The sequence below is a fragment of the Oratosquilla oratoria genome, chromosome 8 (assembly GCF_046742065.1).
Source record: "Oratosquilla oratoria isolate Oo_2021 chromosome 8, ASM4674206v1, whole genome shotgun sequence".
Taxonomy (NCBI): domain Eukaryota; kingdom Metazoa; phylum Arthropoda; class Malacostraca; order Stomatopoda; family Squillidae; genus Oratosquilla; species Oratosquilla oratoria.
In genome coordinates, this window is record NC_134784.1 from 29,514,163 (window position 1) to 29,535,040 (window position 20,878).

Genomic DNA, 20,878 nt, shown 5'->3' on the forward strand with positions numbered 1-20,878 from the left:
AAAAAACGAAGAGAAAAGAAAAGAAAAATCCACTTCCATTTGATCCTGAACGCAGACATTGATCGTTGTGCATATGAGAGCCAACTGTGTCTAAACTTATCGTTCACCTCGTCTTTGTTTATAATCAAATCGGACAAATATTTCGCTTTCCCTCTGGACCGATCATATTACGAACAAGTTTCCTCTTTAGTTCTGACACGAAAGTCTTTGTCATTTGTGTGTTTTTTTTTTTTTACCTTATTTTCTTTTATTTGACGTACTTTTTATATTCTTTTTGTTCTGTTTTTGTTTATTTTATTGTATATGTATTTTATGATATTTTTATCTTATTATTCTATTTCGTTTTATCTAATTTTACATGTATTTCATTATATATATATATATATATATATATATATGTTCTTATTAGAAATTCCTTTTATATTCTTATTATTTTATTTTGTTTTATTCTATTTTTTATGTATTTTGTTTTATTCAATTTTATGTTTTATAATATTAATTTTTTCTTATTTTCTTTTATTTGACATTTTTTACATTCTTATTATTCTATTTTGTTTTATTTAAATCAACATTTATTTTATCTTATTTATTTTTTATCTTATTTTGCTTTATTTAATATTAGTTTTATATTCTTATGATTCTATTTTATCTTATTCTATTTTACATGTATTTTATTATATTTTTATATTAGTTTCCTTTATTTGATATTATTTTTATATTATTATTCTATTTTGTTTTATTTAATCTTACATGTATTTTATCATATTTATTTATTTTTTTAATCTTATTTTCCTTTATTTGATATAATTTTTATATTATTATTCTATTTTTCATTTGATTTTAACTTTTATTTTATCTATTTTTTATCTTATTTTGCTTTATTTGATATCATTTTTATGTTCTTATTGTTCTATTTTGTTTTATTTAATTTACATGTATATTATATCTATATTTTAATCTCATTTTCTTTTGTTTGATATTATTTTATTCTTGTTATTCTATATTCCTTTATTTAAATTTTCATATATTTTATCATATCGATTCATATTTTTTTTCCTCTATTTGATATAATTTTTATTTTATTATTAATTTATTTTATTTTATTTTATTTTTCATTTACTTTATTATGTTTTATTTTATATCCTTTTATTTGATATTTTTGTAGTATTATTGTCATGTTTTATTTTATTTTATTTTTATGTGTATTTTATTATATTCATTAATTTTTTCTTTTACTCCTTTGTACCAAGAACATTCCTCTGAAGAAGCTGTAAGCGAAACCGGTCAGGAATAAACTCGGCCCTAGACCCGTGTCTTTCTCTTCCTCCTTCCTCAAACCTGTCACAATGTCTCAACACACACACACACACACACACACACACACACACACACACACACACACACACACACACACACACACACACACACACATATATATATATATATATATATATGTGTGTGTGTGTGTGTGTGTGTGTGTGTGTGTGTGTGTGTGTATGTATGTATGTATTTGTACAACACTGAATGAGTCCCAGTGAACAGATTTACATTTATCAACCACAATTCACCTTAATTCAAAGCCATCAACGTCGAGGAACTCGGCGGAGGCATTCATGCGAAAATTGATACGTGGTCAAGCGAAGGATTCGAACCCCCGCCCACACGTAACAAGTGCCCATTGACTAAATCATTGCGCTAGCAAGAGAGTGGGGGTTTGAGTCCTTCGCTTGACCACGTATCAATTTCTACATGTATGCCTCCGTCGAGTTCCTCAACGTCGATGGCTTAGAATTAAAGTGAATTGTGGTTGATGATTATGTGTGTGTGTGTGTGTGTGTGTGTGTGTGTGTGTGTGTGTGTGTGTGTGTGTGTGTGTGAATGTGTGTGTGTGTATACTGTACATGCACATACGTACACATACATTCGCATACATCAACATACATATACATACATATGCATACATACACATATGCACATACATATACATACATACGTACATGCACATGAAAGCGTGGACGAAGAAAAAATGTAATTATGGATGGACTTCAAAGACTAAAAATAAAACGACAGAAGCAAGAAAAAATCTGTACCAAGAACGAAAAAAAAAAAAAAAAACGAAACAAAATAGAAAACGCGTTGAGGGCTCAGATGTCTGTTTCAAGAATATTCGATATTTTCAGGAAAAAATTTATGATATTAATAATGATAAATAAATCTATAAATGAACGTGTAAATGAAAGGGTTGGCCTATGTAGATACATCACATGACCTATATTCTCAGAATATCATTATTATTATTATTAATATTATGCTCCTATTATTATAATTATTGTTATTATTATTATTATCGTTACTATTATTGTCATTATCATTTATTATTATTATTATTATTATTATTATTATAATTATTATTATTATCATTTATTATTGTTTTTATTATTATTGTTTTACAAAGGATTACAAAGGCGGAGCATGCCGACAGGAGACCTTTTGATCCATATCTAGGTCGGATGCAAAAAAAAAAAAAAAATCATATTAATAATAAAATAATAAATAAAAACTATAATAATGTAAATAACAAATAAAATACATAAATGAATGCATAGGTATAGTTAAAATAATAAACAAACAGGTAAATAGTAAATAATAAATTGACATATAACTAATGATAAATGAAAATCAGACAGACAAATGATAACAAAACAAAAACAAATAATATAACATAAATTATAATCATTACAGCATCTTACTTAGGTATTTATCTAAATGATTCTTAAAGCTTCGAACTGAAATACATTGCACTACCTGTGCAGGAAGTTTATTCCATTCATTAACTACACGGTTGGCAAAGTTGTTTCTACCTCCAAATTGAATCTATTTCCGGACAGTTTGAGACCATTGTTTCTTGTCTGATTCTCATTCAATGTGAAAATTTTGTCACTTTTGATGTCAATTCCCTTTAAAATCTTAAAGACCTGTATCAAGTCACCTCTGAGTCTACGCTTTTTTAGGGAAAACAGATTCATGTGTTTTAGTCGATTTTCGTATGATTTATTTTTGATATTTGGAATCAGTTAATATTATTAATATTATTATTATCATCATTTATTATTATTATAATTATTATTGTTGTTAATATTACTATTATTGTTAATATTTTTATTATTGTTATTATCATTATTATTATTATTAATGTTGAATGGTAGTTTGGCCAATTAAACATTTGGTTTAGTTTTTCTATATATTTCCAACATGATGTTTTCAATTACTTATATATTCTTACGCAAACCTAAGCCTTAGCTCAACATTCTTACTGAATCTTTCTCTGTTTCTCATCTGTTCCTCCTGTCTGACCTACAATTGGTTAGATTAATAGATCTACCCATTTCCATATGTTCTTCTATTCTTTCAACTTCCTGATTGACTTTGTACATTCCATTTTGTCGCCAGTGTCTTTATCACAATATGAAATATTATATTTTAATTCTGATAAGTTTATCTGAACTTTGGTATACTTTAAACTTAATTATATTCTAACTTTTGGTTTTGGCATTTTGAGTTCTGTGTCTTCCGTAGTTATTTATCTTTTATATGTTTAGTGAAAGACTTAAACCAGTGTTTCCCAACCTTTCCTTTCAGGCGACCCCCAATATGATCCTCATGATATGACCCCACTAATCTATTTGTATATGTCTTAACATATATGACAAGTTGTTGACTGTAAAAAGTAGGGGACAAATATAATAAACGTGTGTAAGAAAGGTAATGTAAGGTTATAAAAGACAAAGTTAACATCATCATGGTTATTGTATTGAATTCATACAATTTTGAAAAAAAAAGCATACAAGATGACTTGGCAACCCCCCCCCCCTCCAGGAAAAACGCTTGGCAACCCCACTTGGGGTCGCTGCCCCAGGGTTGGGAACAGTGGCTTAAACTTTCATCAGTCCTGATAGGACTCGTTTCTTCACACATTTGTTATCTTCTGGGACCCGTATTTCTAAGTGTGTGGCTAATCTATTTTTCCTACACTAGCATACAATGCAATACAACATATATATATATATATATATATATATATATATATATATATATATATATATATATATATATATATATATTTATATATATAATTTTAACGGACCCTATCAACAATAATGATATTAATAACAATAATAGTAATGATATTGATAATAATAATAATAATAATAATAATAATAATAATAATAATAATGGTAATAGTATACAACAAAAAACAATAAACATTATAGAAAAAACATTTTGCCCCCCAAAATAAATAAATAAATAAATAAATAAATTAATTGTCCCAGTATCATTTTGCCCAGAATTTCAGGGCAGCGCGTCCGACCTATAATGATAATTAATTTTAATAACAAATATTAATAATAAATAAATCAGAATAAAGATAACTCTTAATTCAATCATAACTGCTGTAACTACAACAGTGTTGCTCTAACCCAGTGGTTCTTAACCTTTTTTGGCAGCGACCCAAAATTTTGCACAAATCAAGCATCGCGACCCAAAATTTTGCACAAATCAAGCATCGCGACCCAAGCCTACAAATAAATTTTCTGCTTTGGAGTTTTTATTTAATCATGGTCTGCTTAGAATCCTAAAACTAGGCATCATGTATTTTAATTATTACAGTATATAATTATAATATATTTGTAGTGGGAAAATAATTATTTTCTGCAAACCCTTAGCGACCCAATAAAATGGCTTGGCGACCCAAATTTGGGTCGCGACCCAGGGGTTAAGAACCACTGCTCTAACCGTTTTAAGTCAGCTAATCAGGTTTAAACGATGCAGGTTAACTAACGTATTCCCATGTTAACTCCGTTCTTAATGCCAGAGCTTCATCTCGACTGAATAAAATCGCCTGACGGCAGAAAGAGTAAAATATATCATCCTTAAAAGGCTGGGATATATGCTTGAACCTTAAAAGGCTGGAATATAGAATTAAGCCTTAAAAGGCTGGGATATAAAATCAAGCCTTAAAAGGCTGGGCTATATGCTTGAACCTTAAAAGGTTGGAATATATGATTAAGCCTTACAAGGCTGGGATGTAAGCTAGTCTTGAAAGAGCTGGAATATGTGCTTAAGCCTTAAAAGGATAGGATATATACTTATTTCGTAAAATAGCTGGAATATATTCTTGAACCTTGAAAGGCTGGGTTATATGCCTAGGTCTTAATAGAACTGGAATATATATACTTGAACCTTAAAAGGATGGGATATACGCTAAGGTCTTAAAAGAGCTGGATTATATGCTTGGACCTTAAAAGGCTGGGATACACGCTAAGTTCTTAGAAGAGCTAGAATATATGCTTAAGCCTTAAAAGGCTGGGATATATAATTATTTCTTAAAATAGCTGGGATATATGCTTGAACCTTATAACTTGGATTTAAACACAAACTTTAAGCTTGTGAAAGGATTATTCAAGATTGGATTAAGCTTAATCCCTTAACAGTTAATTTGACAGCAGATGAAATAGATAAATATTTTTTATAAAATGCAGCATAGACGCTTGTTCATTTAATCAAACCAGGAAAATTAATTAATTATCAGTAAAGTAGATAAATTAATCAGTTAATTAATAAAAAAGATAGATGAATAAAATAGATGAAAATAAATACAATGATAATAATAATGATAATAATAATAGTAGTAACAATAATAATAATAATAATATAATGAATATTTCCTAAAACACACCATAGACGTTTATCCATGTAATAACATCAAAATGTATGAATACAATAAATATATCAATAAGTAGTTAAAGATAGATAATTAGAATAAGACACAGAGAGAGAGACAAATAGACAAATAGGCAGAGAGAGAGAGGGAGAGAGAGAGAGAGAGAGAGAGAGAGGGAGAGAGACAGAGAGAGAGGGAGAGGCAGACACACAGACACGGAGAGAATGAGATAGAGGCAGAGAGAGAGATAGAGAGAGAGGCAGACACAAAGAGAACAAAAGAGAGGTAGGCAAACACATAAAGAGAGACAGAGAGAGAAAAATATGAAAGAATAGAAGTAAAAAGAGAGAGAGAGAGAGAAGGAGAGAGGCAGACACAAAGAGAACGAAAGAGAGGCAGGCAAAAACATAGACAGAGAAAGATATAAAAGAATAGAAGTAAAAAAAAAAAAGAGGGAGAGAGAGAGAGAGTGGGGGGGGCAAAAAGAGAGAGAAGTCTAACCACCAGAGTTGAGGGCCTTGATTGAAACCTCCAACTTTTGACAATCCATTTATAACCCTCTTCAACGCTGGGAGGGGGGGGGGGGGCACTCTTTAATGATTTCGTTCCGTCTGACGCCAGACGATCTCAATAATTAAGGGACAGTTATGCTCTCTCTCTTTTATATATATATATATATATGTATATATATATATATATATATATTTTTTTTTTCTGCTTTCGGAGAATTTTTTTTTTTGCCTACGACTACGCCGTTTGAGACGATATATGTATATATATATATATATATATATATATATATATATATATATATATATGTATATATATATAATTCGTTGATCAATTTCTATTAAGTTGTTTTATAGCATTTGATTCAACTTACCTTTTGCTTCATATACAGAAAATCTAAATGACGAACTAAAAGAGATTAAACCTAGACGACTGCTAGACACGTTGTTGAAATATTCTTAGGGAAGTCTAGAATACTGTAAACAAAGTCATCTATCACTTCAAATTCACAGCATTTAATGAGCATCGGGTCGGTATAATGGTACTGTATATTTACCATGAGGAAGCATAATTGTGCATTCATTGTATCCTACTAATTGACTTTTCTAATTTGAAATAAAAAATGTACCTTTGTTCAGTAATTGAATATATCTAATCAGTTGTCAGCAAGGTTTGTATTACTAATCCTTTTCATATGTTTGCATTGTATCTATATTGGATGAAGGTACGTACACACACACACACACACACACACACACACACACACACACACACACACACACACACACACACACACACACACACACACACACACACTCACACACAGATTGCTTGACAATCACTCTAAGACCGCCCCACAAACTCCACGCCCCATTTAACTCCCTCATACCCAACGTAACTTCTCCAGACATCAAGCAAACCGGTGAAATCCTTTCCTGGACAAGCAATAACCACGCTTGGAGGCGAATCCAATCGAGTCAGTGGTCATCTTTGGAACAAAACCAAACACACGATTGGTTTGGACACACACAAGCAAATTGCTCCGGATGCAATCACCACACAGAACACAAAGAAGATCTCGTCCTTCAGTGACCTCCTCCACCCTTGACCTGATAATATATCTTATCTGACCTTGTGTGACCTATGGCCAAGTCCGGTGACCGTGGCCGGTTTCATAGGGGTCGTGGATCTCTGACGAATAGAAAAACAGTTACGACAAAAAAAGTATCTAGAAAATCAGTCCATCTGTATACCAAAAGGCACTTTTTTTTTCCTTATTAGGGAGGGGGTAGCCGGCCAAATCACCCATACCCACCCCCTACCCATCCCACACCCATTTGTTTTCTCTTTTCATCATAGCTTCTTGTGGACGAAAGGTCATCCCCGTCTCCTGCCCACGTGCTCGGATTAAAAGCAATGTAAAAAAAAAAAAGAAAAAAAGATAAATGAATAAATAAATAATTAGATAAATAGATCATGCAGTATGCAGTGTATCCTGAATACTGAACTAATGACAAGAATAATTACAACATTCGCAGCATGATAGTAATAGTAATAATAAAACAAAATAACTAAGTTCAACAACAAAAACAAAAGTTTTACCAGCAATAACAACAACAAGAACAAAAACACTAATAGTAATGATAATAATAATAATAATAATTACTGACGGTATCATGTATCATTGAACGTAACTTAATTTCACTTTTTAGTGAAATATAGGAATTTAATTTCGCGTTTCGATAAAGAACATGTCGTGAACTCTAATCATAATATACATTTGGATTCTCTCTTATATTGTGGATGATCTTGACCACGTGAGACGTCACATATGCCCGCTACACACACACACACACACACACACACACACACACACACACACACACACACACAAACATATATATATATATATATATATATATATATATGTATATGACATAAGTGGAGTAGGAAACACAGGAGTCTTAGTCAGAGTTTATTCCTGACTAGTTTCGAAGTTATGTTTTTTTCCTTTGAAAAAGCACACCTGCGAAACTAGTCAGGAATAAACTCAGACTAAGACTCCTGTTTTATATATGTATATATATATATATATATATATATATATATATATATACATACACATATACAGTATATATATACTGTACATATATGCACGGCCTTCCGAAAGTTCACAAAACAGGAATACCTATGAGACCCATAACTTTTGGAGTGCTCCGCATAAGCTGGCTAAGCGTCTAGCCAAACCGCTCTCTGTTTGTATATATATATATATATATATATATATATATATATATATATATATAGCTGCCCAATCAACAAAATATGAATTTACAGTTGTGCCACAAACTATGTCAGTACTAATTGACCCCGTCTTTGCATCTCAAAGCCTTCATCTTCACCAACCGTGACTATTTTTGTTTTCCCAAAATCTTTGTCACACATTTCAGAGGAATTCATTCTTCTTAAAGTTTCTTAACCCCCTCTTACCTCATCATACTCTATAAACAGGTCTAAGCAGTGTAGCAATCCCTATACCTCTGTTTTCAGGAATTATAGCTGCTAGATTGATAGAAGGAATTTTTCTAGTACTTCGAATTTGTTGTCTATTCTTCTTAGAATGTCCTAAACCTGCCCGACCTCAGCATGATCTATAGTCAGGTCTGGGTAGTGTAGCAATACCTATACCTGTGGTTTCAGGGACTATAAGCTGCTAGATTAGTGATGATGATGATATGGTTTAACGTCACAAACTCCCTCCTATCTGAAGGCTAGTACGGTGCCCCTTACAGAGGACTTTGTAGCATGGAACTTAATGAACCATGACCTTGATTCAACTTCGCCGGTGGCAGGATTCGAACCGCCATCCCCTCGACCTTCGCCACAAGTAACGACGCCCTAAGCCGCTCAGCCAGCTAGATTAGTAATAGGGATATTTTCTAGTACTCACTAGAACTTGCTCTAGCAACCCCTAGGGGTAAACCTAGATTAAGAACAACTGTCTTAGGTTAACTTTTTGAGTTAATTTCTAACTTGTCAATTCTTGGATTTGCGTAACCTAACGATTTGATTCGGCTTAGAACAGAATGGAATATTCCATTTATTTTTCATTATTAATTTATTTATTCATATCTGTTTTATGTTTTCGTTAATCTTTTTATTTTCCTTGGTATACGTATTTTTCTCTTTATTAAGGTATTATTTCTGTTTTATTTATTTTTTTGTGTATTTGCTTTTTATTTGTTTGTATGTTTATTTTTCTATATACCTAAATATTCATAGATTGTTCTATTTTACTATTATTATTGTTTTTTTTCTATGTTATGTTATTTTATTTTATTTTATTTCAATTTCTATTATATGTATACTTTATTTCGTTCTGTCAACTTAATAGTTGCTTCTGGTAACAACCATTACAATGGGTGAAATCTTTTAGGGAGCTCTGGACATTGTAATTTTACGGGTCGTGGATTTACGATGTGGACGAGGGGTTTACGACACTCGTATCCTAAGTGTTGGCCGTAAAAGATACGATTACTAGACTCTTGCAGGGCTTGGCGGCCGTTGTGGTACCTTTAAGTGGAGCCATCTGTACATGGACTGAAGATGTCCCTTTCCCTCATTTTATTATTATTTCTATATATATTTTTCCAGAGGAATTACTTTATTTTTATTCCATATTTTTTCCATTTTACATATACTGTATATATATATATATATATGTATGTATATATGTATATATATATATATATATACATGTATATATATATATATACATATATATATATATATATATATATATGTATATATATATAAATGTATATATATATATATATGTATATATATATATACAGGGGCATATCACTTGAGTTCTCCGTATCTCATTTTTTTTATCTTCTCACGTCTGTATATATTCTTTGTGCTCTAACATCCCTCTGTACTTACCCTCTGAAGAAGACCACAGTTAGTGGTCGAAATATAAGGGTTACTTCACTTCTGAGTTTAGTTTTCTCTGAATGTGGGTTATATGTTTGAAATTTACTAATGTGCTACTACATCACGTTACTCTAACATATCTATACATATATATATATATATATATATATATATACGAGTATATGTGTGTGCGTATGATGTGTGTGTGTGTGTGTGTGTGTGTGTGTGTGTGTGTGTGTGTGTCTCTGTGTGTGTGTGTGTGTGTGTGTGTATGTATTTACCTCCCCACCTCTACTTGTGTGGTATATTTACTGTATTTATTATTGTTTATTTTTTATTTATTCATTTATTTATATTTCGTCTGTTTAATTTTTTTTTTCGACATTTTGAAGATTTTGGTGACACCACGACGGACCAAGGGCACGTAGAATTCTCTTATTATTGGAGATTAATCTCCTAACAAAACTTTTCTTATATTACCTTTAAGTGCTTATAGACATGGAACTGCCTAGTGTAGGCCTTATGGTCTCTTGCAGTCTTCTTCACACTTATGTTCTTACGTTCTACTTTTCCTTCTTCCTATTGTTCATAAATCCACGTCTTCGATGTGAAATTGTCCCCTAATGATAGAAGCGCTGGTGTTACTATATATATATATATATATATATATATATGTGTGTGTGTGTGTGTGTGTGTGTGTATAAATATAATACAAATATATATATGTATATATACATATATATATGTATATATATGTATAAATATATATATATATGTATATATATATATATATGTATATATACATATGTATATATATATATTTCTCTCCTCAATACTTTCATTAATAATGTTTTGCCTCCATGTTCGCTTCCTTCCCATTTATTGATCTATTTCCCAGTTTATTTAATTAATTATGTACCTGTTTGTTTATTTACTTATTTCTTTTAATTATTTATAAAAAAATATTTGTTTATTTACGTATTCATTCGTCTACTTTGATTATATGATTATTTATTTGATTGTTTGCTATCTTATATACCTATTTGTTTAACTATTTTTTATGTATTAATTTATCTATTTATCTATTTGTTTGCGCATTTTTATTCATTTACCTGTTTATGTATATATTTATTTATTTATTTATATGTTTTTGTTTGCATTTGAGCCATGAGCTCCTTTTGACAATATTTAAGGTTATAGATATGTGACCTGATATATGTATGACCCCATATTCAAGGTCACATTGATATGACCTTATATTTTTATGACCTCATACTTAAGGTCACATTTACGTGACCTTATATTCATGTGACTTTATATTTATATGACCTTATGTTTAAGGTCACATTGATGTGACCGTATATTTATGTGACCTCATATTTAAGGTCACATTTACATGACCTTATATTCATGTAACCGTATATTTATGTGACCTCATATTTAAGGTCACATTTACATGACCTTATATTGATGTGACCTTATATATATATATATGACCTCATGTTTAAGGTCACATTGATGTGACCGTATATTTATATGACCTCATATTCATGTGACCTCGTATATAAGGTCACATTTATTTGACCTTAAATTCATGTGACATCAGATTTAAGATCATATTTCCGTGACCTTATATTCAAGTAAACTCATATTAAGGTCACATTTCCGTGACCTTAAATTCATGTGACCTCATATTTAAGGTCACGTTTGCGTGACCTTATGTGACCTCAGAAATATGTTCTTTCCCCTTTTCTGGAAGTAAGAAAAATTACACTCAACTTCAGAATTTGTTCTAAATGATGTTAGACATTTCTGCCGAGTTTAGAGAAATCTTTGCAACTGGATGGGTTATATAATTCTAGAATACTGTTTTAACTTGTTCTAGAATACTTTAGCTTAAAGGAACCAACCACAAGAGTCTTGCAGCAGGAAATGTCAGATATTTTCGTTCACCATATTTGGGACATCTGCGATTGCAAATGAGTTCATTTTCCCACTCATTCTCACTTCTTCCTTCTGTTTTTCTCACTGTGTATTTATTTAGTATTTTAACTGTTTCTCCATATATATATATATATATATACAATATATATATGCGTGTGTGTGTGTGTGTGTGTGTGTGTGTGTGTGTGTGTGTGTTCCACGGGCAGTTTATTTTGAATGTCTTTATATTTTGTCAGTGTCCATATTTTACTCCCGTACACAGACACATACACACACGCACACACACAAATACACACACACACACACACGCGCGCGGGCGCGCATTCTCCCCCCCCCTCACAGGTAAAAAATGCCTAGGAAGACTGAATATCAGTATAAATAGATTTGACCAAATAAAGACTATGTTGTGCTATTTAACGAATTTTGTATTCAAGAAAACCCAATTCCGAAGTTTACGAACACACACACACTCACACAGACACACATACAGACACACACACACACACACTCAGACACACACACACACACACACACACACACACACACACACACACACACACACACACACACACACAAGTCGTGGCGTGGTTGGTAGAGTTTCTGGCTGCCACTACGGCGATTCGGGTTCGAATCACACCCTAGGCTGAAATAATTCCAGTATCGCTGCGCTGCGAGTCGTTACTCCAACTCTCGTGGGCGGAGTTGTGTGTGTGTGCGTGTGAGGTCACATCATTACCCATAGATCGGTCATATATGAGCTCTGAGCTCTCTTCCGGGAGGGAAATAGCTGTCGATCAAGAGTCCAACATGTGATGAAAGACCATGGTGAATCACACACACACACTGGCCGAGCGGAGTTAAAGCGTCACTACTTGCGACGGAGGTCGAACCCTGCCGCTAGCGAGTTGGACCAAGAGTATGTTTTACTAAAACCCACGCTACAAAGTCCTTTGTAAAGGGCACCGTTCTAGACTCCTGATAGGGAGATTTTCGCGGCGCTAAACGAAATTATATATATTGCTCCATAACTCGGAAACCGCCATATTTGGTTCGAACCGCACATGAAACTGAAGCTTGAGTGACCCTACGCCCGTCCGCCCACGGCTAAATAATACATGGGCGGCCTCCCCCCTCTCCCCCTTTCCCCCTCTCCATCTCTCCCCTCTCACGCACCTCTGCCTTTCCCGCTTTCCCCTCTTTCTGTACGCTTGTGGCGTCATCGGAAGCGTACTGGTCTCACATTCGCTTAGTTCTGGGTTCGAGTCTCGCACTCCTCTCCGATTCCCAGCGGTGGCTGTTAGTTACCTAACCCCCCCCCCAACATTCCCCCAAAGTGCATGTACATAGGGCAAAGGTGACGGCTTCGGCCGCAGCTACTCAGCGACTCCTGGCGTAGGTTCCTTACCACCTTTCCCCCTCTCTCTCTCTCTCTCTCTCTCTCTCTCTCTCTCTCTCTCTCTCTCTCTCTCTCTCTCTCTCTCTCTCTCTCTCTTACTCTCTCTCTCTCTCTCTCTCTATCCCACTTTAGCTCGGAAGCTTTCGCTAGGACGAAGAACTTTACAGGTTTGATTCTGTCTAACATTAGACGAATTTATTCACTGTTAGTAGGAGTGTTAGGAGTGTCATAGAGGACTACTCTGTTGACGTACTCTATAAAGTTTATTTTGGTTGGTTAGAGAACATTATAGGTTTGAAAGGTGACTGAAGTCGTTCTTGTGTATTTATTGTCTTTTTCCAGTTCGTTTTATTCAGCTGAAGGTGTGTGTCCTGTGGATAATGAAACCTTTATATATATATATATATATATATATATATATATATATATATATATATATATATATATATAGAGATATATACACCAAGGACTACTATTACACAGGACGTGCGGAGGCCATTGCTTTCTTTCTATCCTAACATTTTATATTGGACAAATATATCAAAACTAGAAATCTAACCTCGTATATAGGACAAATATATCAACTATTGACTTATTCAATGCAGTATAAGTTAATATAAAATTTTATAGTGAAATAAGAAACTATTTTTAAGGCACTGTTATGCTTTGAAATGCCAATTTTAGCCGGACTTAACAGGTATTATTGTATGAGGTTAGTGGACACCAGGGTTGGCGATTTTTTTTTTTTTTTTTTTTTATCTTTTTAAAAAATATAAAAAATCGATTTTTTTTTTATTTAAATCAGATTTATTTGATTTAAATAGATTTTTTTTTTTGTAGATTTTAAATATTGTGGGATTGCTATCTGATATGCGATCTGATTGCTAAAGGACATTTTTAGCATATCAATATAAGGAGCAGTGTTATATAGACTTGCCACAAGTATACAAGGAACGGTATAAGCCGTATGTGAGGACGGTATGCTCAGGTTCACTCGATTCCTCCAAGAGTTTTCTCATCTTGGTGACATTTGCTGCATTGTCTGTCACAACACTTCCAATGTGACAACCAAAATCTTGTTCAGCCTTCTTGATCGAATTTTGTACAAGTTGTAGAAGATATTCAGCAGTGTGAGGTTTCCTTGATGTGTCTATTGTGTCAACTAAATAAATCTGACCAGTGGATGTTGTTAGAGTGACACATATTATGGGCTCATTATGGATGTTAGACCACCCATCATTTGAAAGGCATACAGTTTCATTATTCAGGTCATCTGCACTTTTTATATTCCTTTTCATACACAAGATCCAAGTACTTATCAGCAATATCTTTTCTGGATGGAGGAATATAAACTGGCCTCAGGCTCTGAACCATCTTGAGAAACTGAGGATGCTGAACAAGACGAAATGGTGATTTTGTAGCAAATATAATTCTTGCAACTTCTTTGTCGAGATTTTCCTTTTGAGAGGCTGAAGTTCTGATAAATCTGTCCAGAGATGTTGATGACTTTCTTTTAGATGAAAATTATTTAGCAGAACTGGCGCCTGTGGAGGAGTCTGATAGTGACCTTTTTAATGGTGGAGTCAGGTTTGCAGATAATTCAAGTGGAGCCGATGATGAAGGGATTGAAGCTGTTGATACAGATCCTGAAATGGAAACAGAAAATTTTAGCATATTGCATAATTTATAAATGAATAAATAAATAAATGAATGAATACAGTGTGATTTAGGCTACTTTTGAGTACAGTAGTTATTTTTTTAGATAATGATCATATTTACACAAGCCACTAAATTATTTGGAAATAATTAACAGGATATGAAATAGGTGGGCTTGGAATTCAGCCCACACAGGATTCAGTCCACTTTTAAATTCACTAAAAATAATGGGTTAGTTGGGTTAGGTTAGGCTAAGTCCCTTTTGGCTGAATCCCATATAGGCTGAATTCCAATGGAACCTATGAAATATATTACGCAATGTTGAATGAAATGAATAACAATCATCTAGGCCCCAAAATTGAGTGGATACAGTATATTATAGTGATATAGTCATTACCCAAATTTAGAAGTAATGAAGTTGAAGTATCATCTCTTTAGGCCTTCACATTTTTATTGCACATGCTCTCCATTGTTCACCAAATTTATATAGTTGCTTAAGAAAAAGGAGAAATGCACACAATATAATTAAAATTATTTACCTGGGTCATCAATTTCTTCTTCTGTATGCTGTGGCTGACCTTGGCATTTATCTCTATGAGATTTTAATCTTGACACAATGCCCTGTAGTTCCTGGCTGCAGTCTTTGCAGTTAGCTCGGTACCCTTTGCCAGAAATTGTTGGTAGTTTTTCAAAATAATTCCAGACAGGATAATTTTTTCTGCCTGAAGGAACCACTCTGCCAGGTCCAGAAGACATCCTTCCTGGTTGATTCCAAAACAGTAACTGACTCAGTGAGATGCTGCTTACCATCAACAAGTTTCAACAAGAATCTTGTTGAAACTTGTTGTGGGCTGCACAGTGATATATATATACTACATGTAGGCTTATACCATTCCTTGTATACTTGTGGCAAGTCATATAACACTGCTCCTTATATTGATATGCTAAAAATGTCTTTTAGCAATCAGATCGCATATCAGATAGCAATCCCACAGTATTTAAAATATATAAAAAATCTATTAAAATTAAATAAATCTGATTTAAAAAAAAAGATTTTTTTATTTTTAAAAAGATAAAAAAGAAAGAAAAAAAATCGCCAACCCTGGTGTCCACTAACCTCATACAATAATACCTGTTAAGTCCGGCTGAAATTGTCATTTGAAAGCATAACAGAGCCTTAAAAATAGTTTCTTATTTCACTATAAAAGTTTATATTAACTTATACTACATTGAATAAGTCAATAGTTGATATATTTGTCCTATATACAGTGTTAGATTTCTAGTTTTGATATATTTGCCCAATAAAAATGTTAGGTTACAAAGAAAGCAATGGCCTCTGCTAGCGGACCCAGGGATCTGGGTGCGCACGTCCTGTGTAATAGTAGTCCTTGATATATACATATATATATATATATATATATATATATATATGTATATATATATTTAAGTAATATATACGGGCTGGAGATTTTCTCTTATACATATTTCATTGAATGTGGTGGCTAATTGTGCATTTATTATTTTTTCAATGTATTTTCCATATGTCTTACTATGGATTTATATTCCTTTGAAAGGAGGTTTACGACTTACGTTTGCTATATCGCGATTTCGGGTTCAAGATCCTTCTTCAGTAGCTCTCAGGAATATTCTATCTGGTCAGGATAAGAATTATTCTAGTGTTATGTTTAATTATTTTACCATATATACTTAAATTTCTGTACTTATTTTTCAATGGAGGAGGTCACCAGTCGCCTGGTGTATGGTAGTAAGAGATTAAATATCTGAATGCATAACCTTTGTCATAGTCAATTATCCGCTTCTTCCAGCTAGTCTGGACTCGCCATTCCAGACGACACTGGAAAACTTTTTTTTTTTTTTTTCTAAAGACACGACAGCACAGTCCAGTTTTCCAGTTTTGGCTTCTGTAAGCTGAAAAACATTCTTCCTCTGTTTTGTTCTGCTTTAAGGGTTTTGCATCCTTTTCAGAGGGAACTGACCCTCTTTCCTAAACCAGGAATGCTTTCTGCACTACCATTCCTTTATCCTCAAGGAGCTAAGATACAAAGGACAACAAGTGGGTTTGGGATGAGTTAAGGCTGCGTGATGCCTTGGCTAGGCTATCCCTATTAAAAGGGGGAAAGTAGCCTTTAGGTGTGTGTGTGTGTGTGTGTGTGTGTGTGTGTGTGTGTGTGTGTGTGTGTGTGTGTACACATACAGTATATGTAGATGACGTGGACTCTGCGTCATGCCCTGACCAGCCACGGCTTCTGTTTCCAGTTTTTTTTTACGCGAGAACAGACAGAGACCGATGTCCATCATCCTGATTCTTTCATCCCCTGACGTTTGCCCCTCGCCCCTGACATCCCTGAAATCGACCGCTGCCCCTGAAGGCACTGGTAGCTGTTCTCCTTGTCCTTGTTCCCCCTGATTCGTTTGCTAAAGTTTCAGATTCCTTCTGACTTGGTCATTATCATCTTTATTCATCCAGATTCGTTTCTGTACCTACACCTGGTCCATCTGTCGTGGATCAGAAACCATTCTTACCCATCTGTCACGTACATGAGCCATCTGGGATCCATCTGTCAAGCGTTCAGACCAATTCTTTCCCAGCTGTAAAGAATACAGACCCGTTCTAATCCATCTGCCACGTTCTCAAATCCATCCCAAGCCATCTGCCACGTATCCTTATCCTTCCTGAACCATCTGCCACGTGCTCAGTCCCATCCTAAGCCACCTGTTATGTTTCCAATTCTATCCTAACCGTCTGACCATCTGCCCCGGCCCCAACTCGTCTGGTTGCTTGCAAAGTCATTTACCCACAACGAACATCGAGAACGCAGCTTTCTCTTCCGTGTTGCCTTTCGTACACTCGACTACCTGTCCCCAACCAGACACTTATTTGTCGTACTATACCCTGAGCAGTTTCCTTTCGTAGCCTACCTTGTCCTTAACCCCCAAGCTCGGGGAGACTTACACTGTACGGAGGTGTATTGGCGGCACAGAGGTACTCTTTAAAGTTTGCATTTTTCAGGAGTTCTCGCCGGGCTCTGTATGCTTCCCGACTCTTAGCAAACACACGCGAGGTGTCTGTGGCTCTGAAACCGAGACAAAGAGCCTCAGAGTACACAACAAAGTACCAAAGTAAAGAGGTTTTGTAACAACATGTCTCGCTAAAGGGTCTTCACCTCCCCTCAGTCCCAACTTTACAGAATGAAATGATTTAACTTAATTATGCCATTTCACAAACAGACCATAGGTAGCGGTCTTAGTGAATTGAGTATATGCCCTAGATATAATTGCTTTTGAAAGAAATGTTCAAGAAATGTGAAACTGCAGACCAATATATGTATATATATATATATATATATATATATATATATATATATATATATACATATATATATATTTATATATATATACATATATATATATATATGTATATATACATATGCATACATCTTTCACTTTATACGCATATGCAACCTGTACATAAAAACACACACTCCCTTGTAACTCGATATGTCCTCAAACAATACAAATATTGACGTCAATTCGAAGGAAGAGACGAAGTTGTAATCGTATTCATTGGAACATTAACAAGTCACTTCAACAATACTCTGCAATAAGAAATATCTGAGTATTTTCTCAGAGTTCAAAATGGACTGAAGATATATATAAAAACACATACATTCTTATAGAAAAATCATAATCGATTGATGAAGAATTCCTGGATATAATTGTTTTTGAAAGAAATAATCAAGAAATGTGAAACTGAAGACCAAAAAATAGATATATATATATGCACACATTTTCATACATCTCTCACTTTACACGCATATGCACCTTTACATAAGAACACACACTCCCTTATAACTCGACATGTCCTCAAACAATACAAATATTGACGTCATTTCGAACGAGGAGATGAAGTTGTAATCATATTCATTGAAATATTAACAAGTCACTACAACAACACTCTGGAATAAAGAATATCTGAGTATTTTCTCAGAGTTCAAAATGGACTGAAGATATATAAAAAACATACATTCTTATAGAAAAAATCGTAATTGACTGATGAAGAGGAATTTTTATAGAGAATTTAATTAAAAGGGATTACAAAGGATTACAAAGGAGGAGCATGCCGACAGGAGACCTTTTGGTCCATAACTAGGTCGGATGCGAAAAAATATATAATAATGATAAATAAATAAATAAAAATCATAATAATATAAATGATAATAAATAAGATCAAATAAGTGCATAGGTACACTTAAATAAAAAACAAACAGGTAAACAATAAATAATAATAAATTGACAGATAAATAACAATAAATGAAAATCAAGCAAATAACAATAAACAAACAGACAAATACTAACAAACAAATAAAACAACAAATTGGGTTATAGAATTTCATCTTCTGCTTAACAATGTTCTCTAAATGTTGAACTCTTTTCTTGTGATCTCTGTATTCAATTAAACAAAAAATCGCCAGACGCTAAGCCAATCACAGACACGAAACCTGTAGTTAGCATAGAACAGAAGTTCTCAAACTTTATTGCTCAGTGGCGCACTAATGACATGTCTTGGAGTTCGACGTCGGAACAACTGTACAGTGTAAGTTTGGTGCCTATTCCAATGACACATAAATACGTATTTGGCATAATATTAGTACGAATATGTGCGTGAATGCGTGTGTAATAATTACAGTAATGATAATAATAATAATAATGATAACAATAATGATAATAATAAATTTAATTATACCTCCATTAAAATTACGCAGCGCACTAAGACTATAGTCACGGCGCACTAAAGCTATAGTCGCGGCGCACAGTTTGAGAATCACTGGTATAGAATCTATATCACTATAGGATCTATATCTGTGGTTCTCAACCTCTTTCCTGTTTAAGTAACCCCAAAGTAATAAGCCCCTCTACCCTTACTCCAATTAATCTGATACAGAATACGGAATGGTAGTCTATCAAGACTAATTCAATATACATTGGTACAGTAATGGATATGATGAAATGGGTCAGATTATAATGGCTTTATTAAGCAGGAGCATTAACGTTACAGGCAGTTTACAATGGTGACTACATGTGCAGGAATGAAAGAGGTTAGGGTACTGTCAGTGTTGAACTTCAGCATGGGTTAACTGAACTTCAGCCTGGAGGGAGACTGAATTTCAGCATAAGAGAGACTGAACTTCCGCATGGGCGAGACTGAACTTCAGCCAAGAGGGAGACTGAACTTCAGCATGGGCGAGACTGAACTTCAGCATGGATATGATGAAATGGTTGAGATTATAATGTCTTTATTAAGCAGGAGCATTAACGTTACATGCAGTTTACGATGGTGACTACATGTGCAGGAATGAAAGAGGTTAAAGTACTGTCAGTGTTGAACTTCAGCATGGGTTAACTGAACTTCAGCCTGGAGGGAGACTGAACTTCAGCATGAGAGACTGAACTTCAGCCAAGAGGGAGACTGAACTTCAGCATGGGCGAGACTGAACTTCAGCATGGAGGGAGACTGAACTTCAGCATGAGGTAACTGAACTTCACCCTGGGGAGACTGAACTTCAGCATGGGAGAGACTGAAATTCAGCCTGGAGGGAGAGACTGGACTTCAGCCTGGGGGAGACTGAGCTTCAGCATGAGAGAGACTGAACTTTAACCTGGAGGGAAACTGAACTTCAGCATGAAAGAAACTT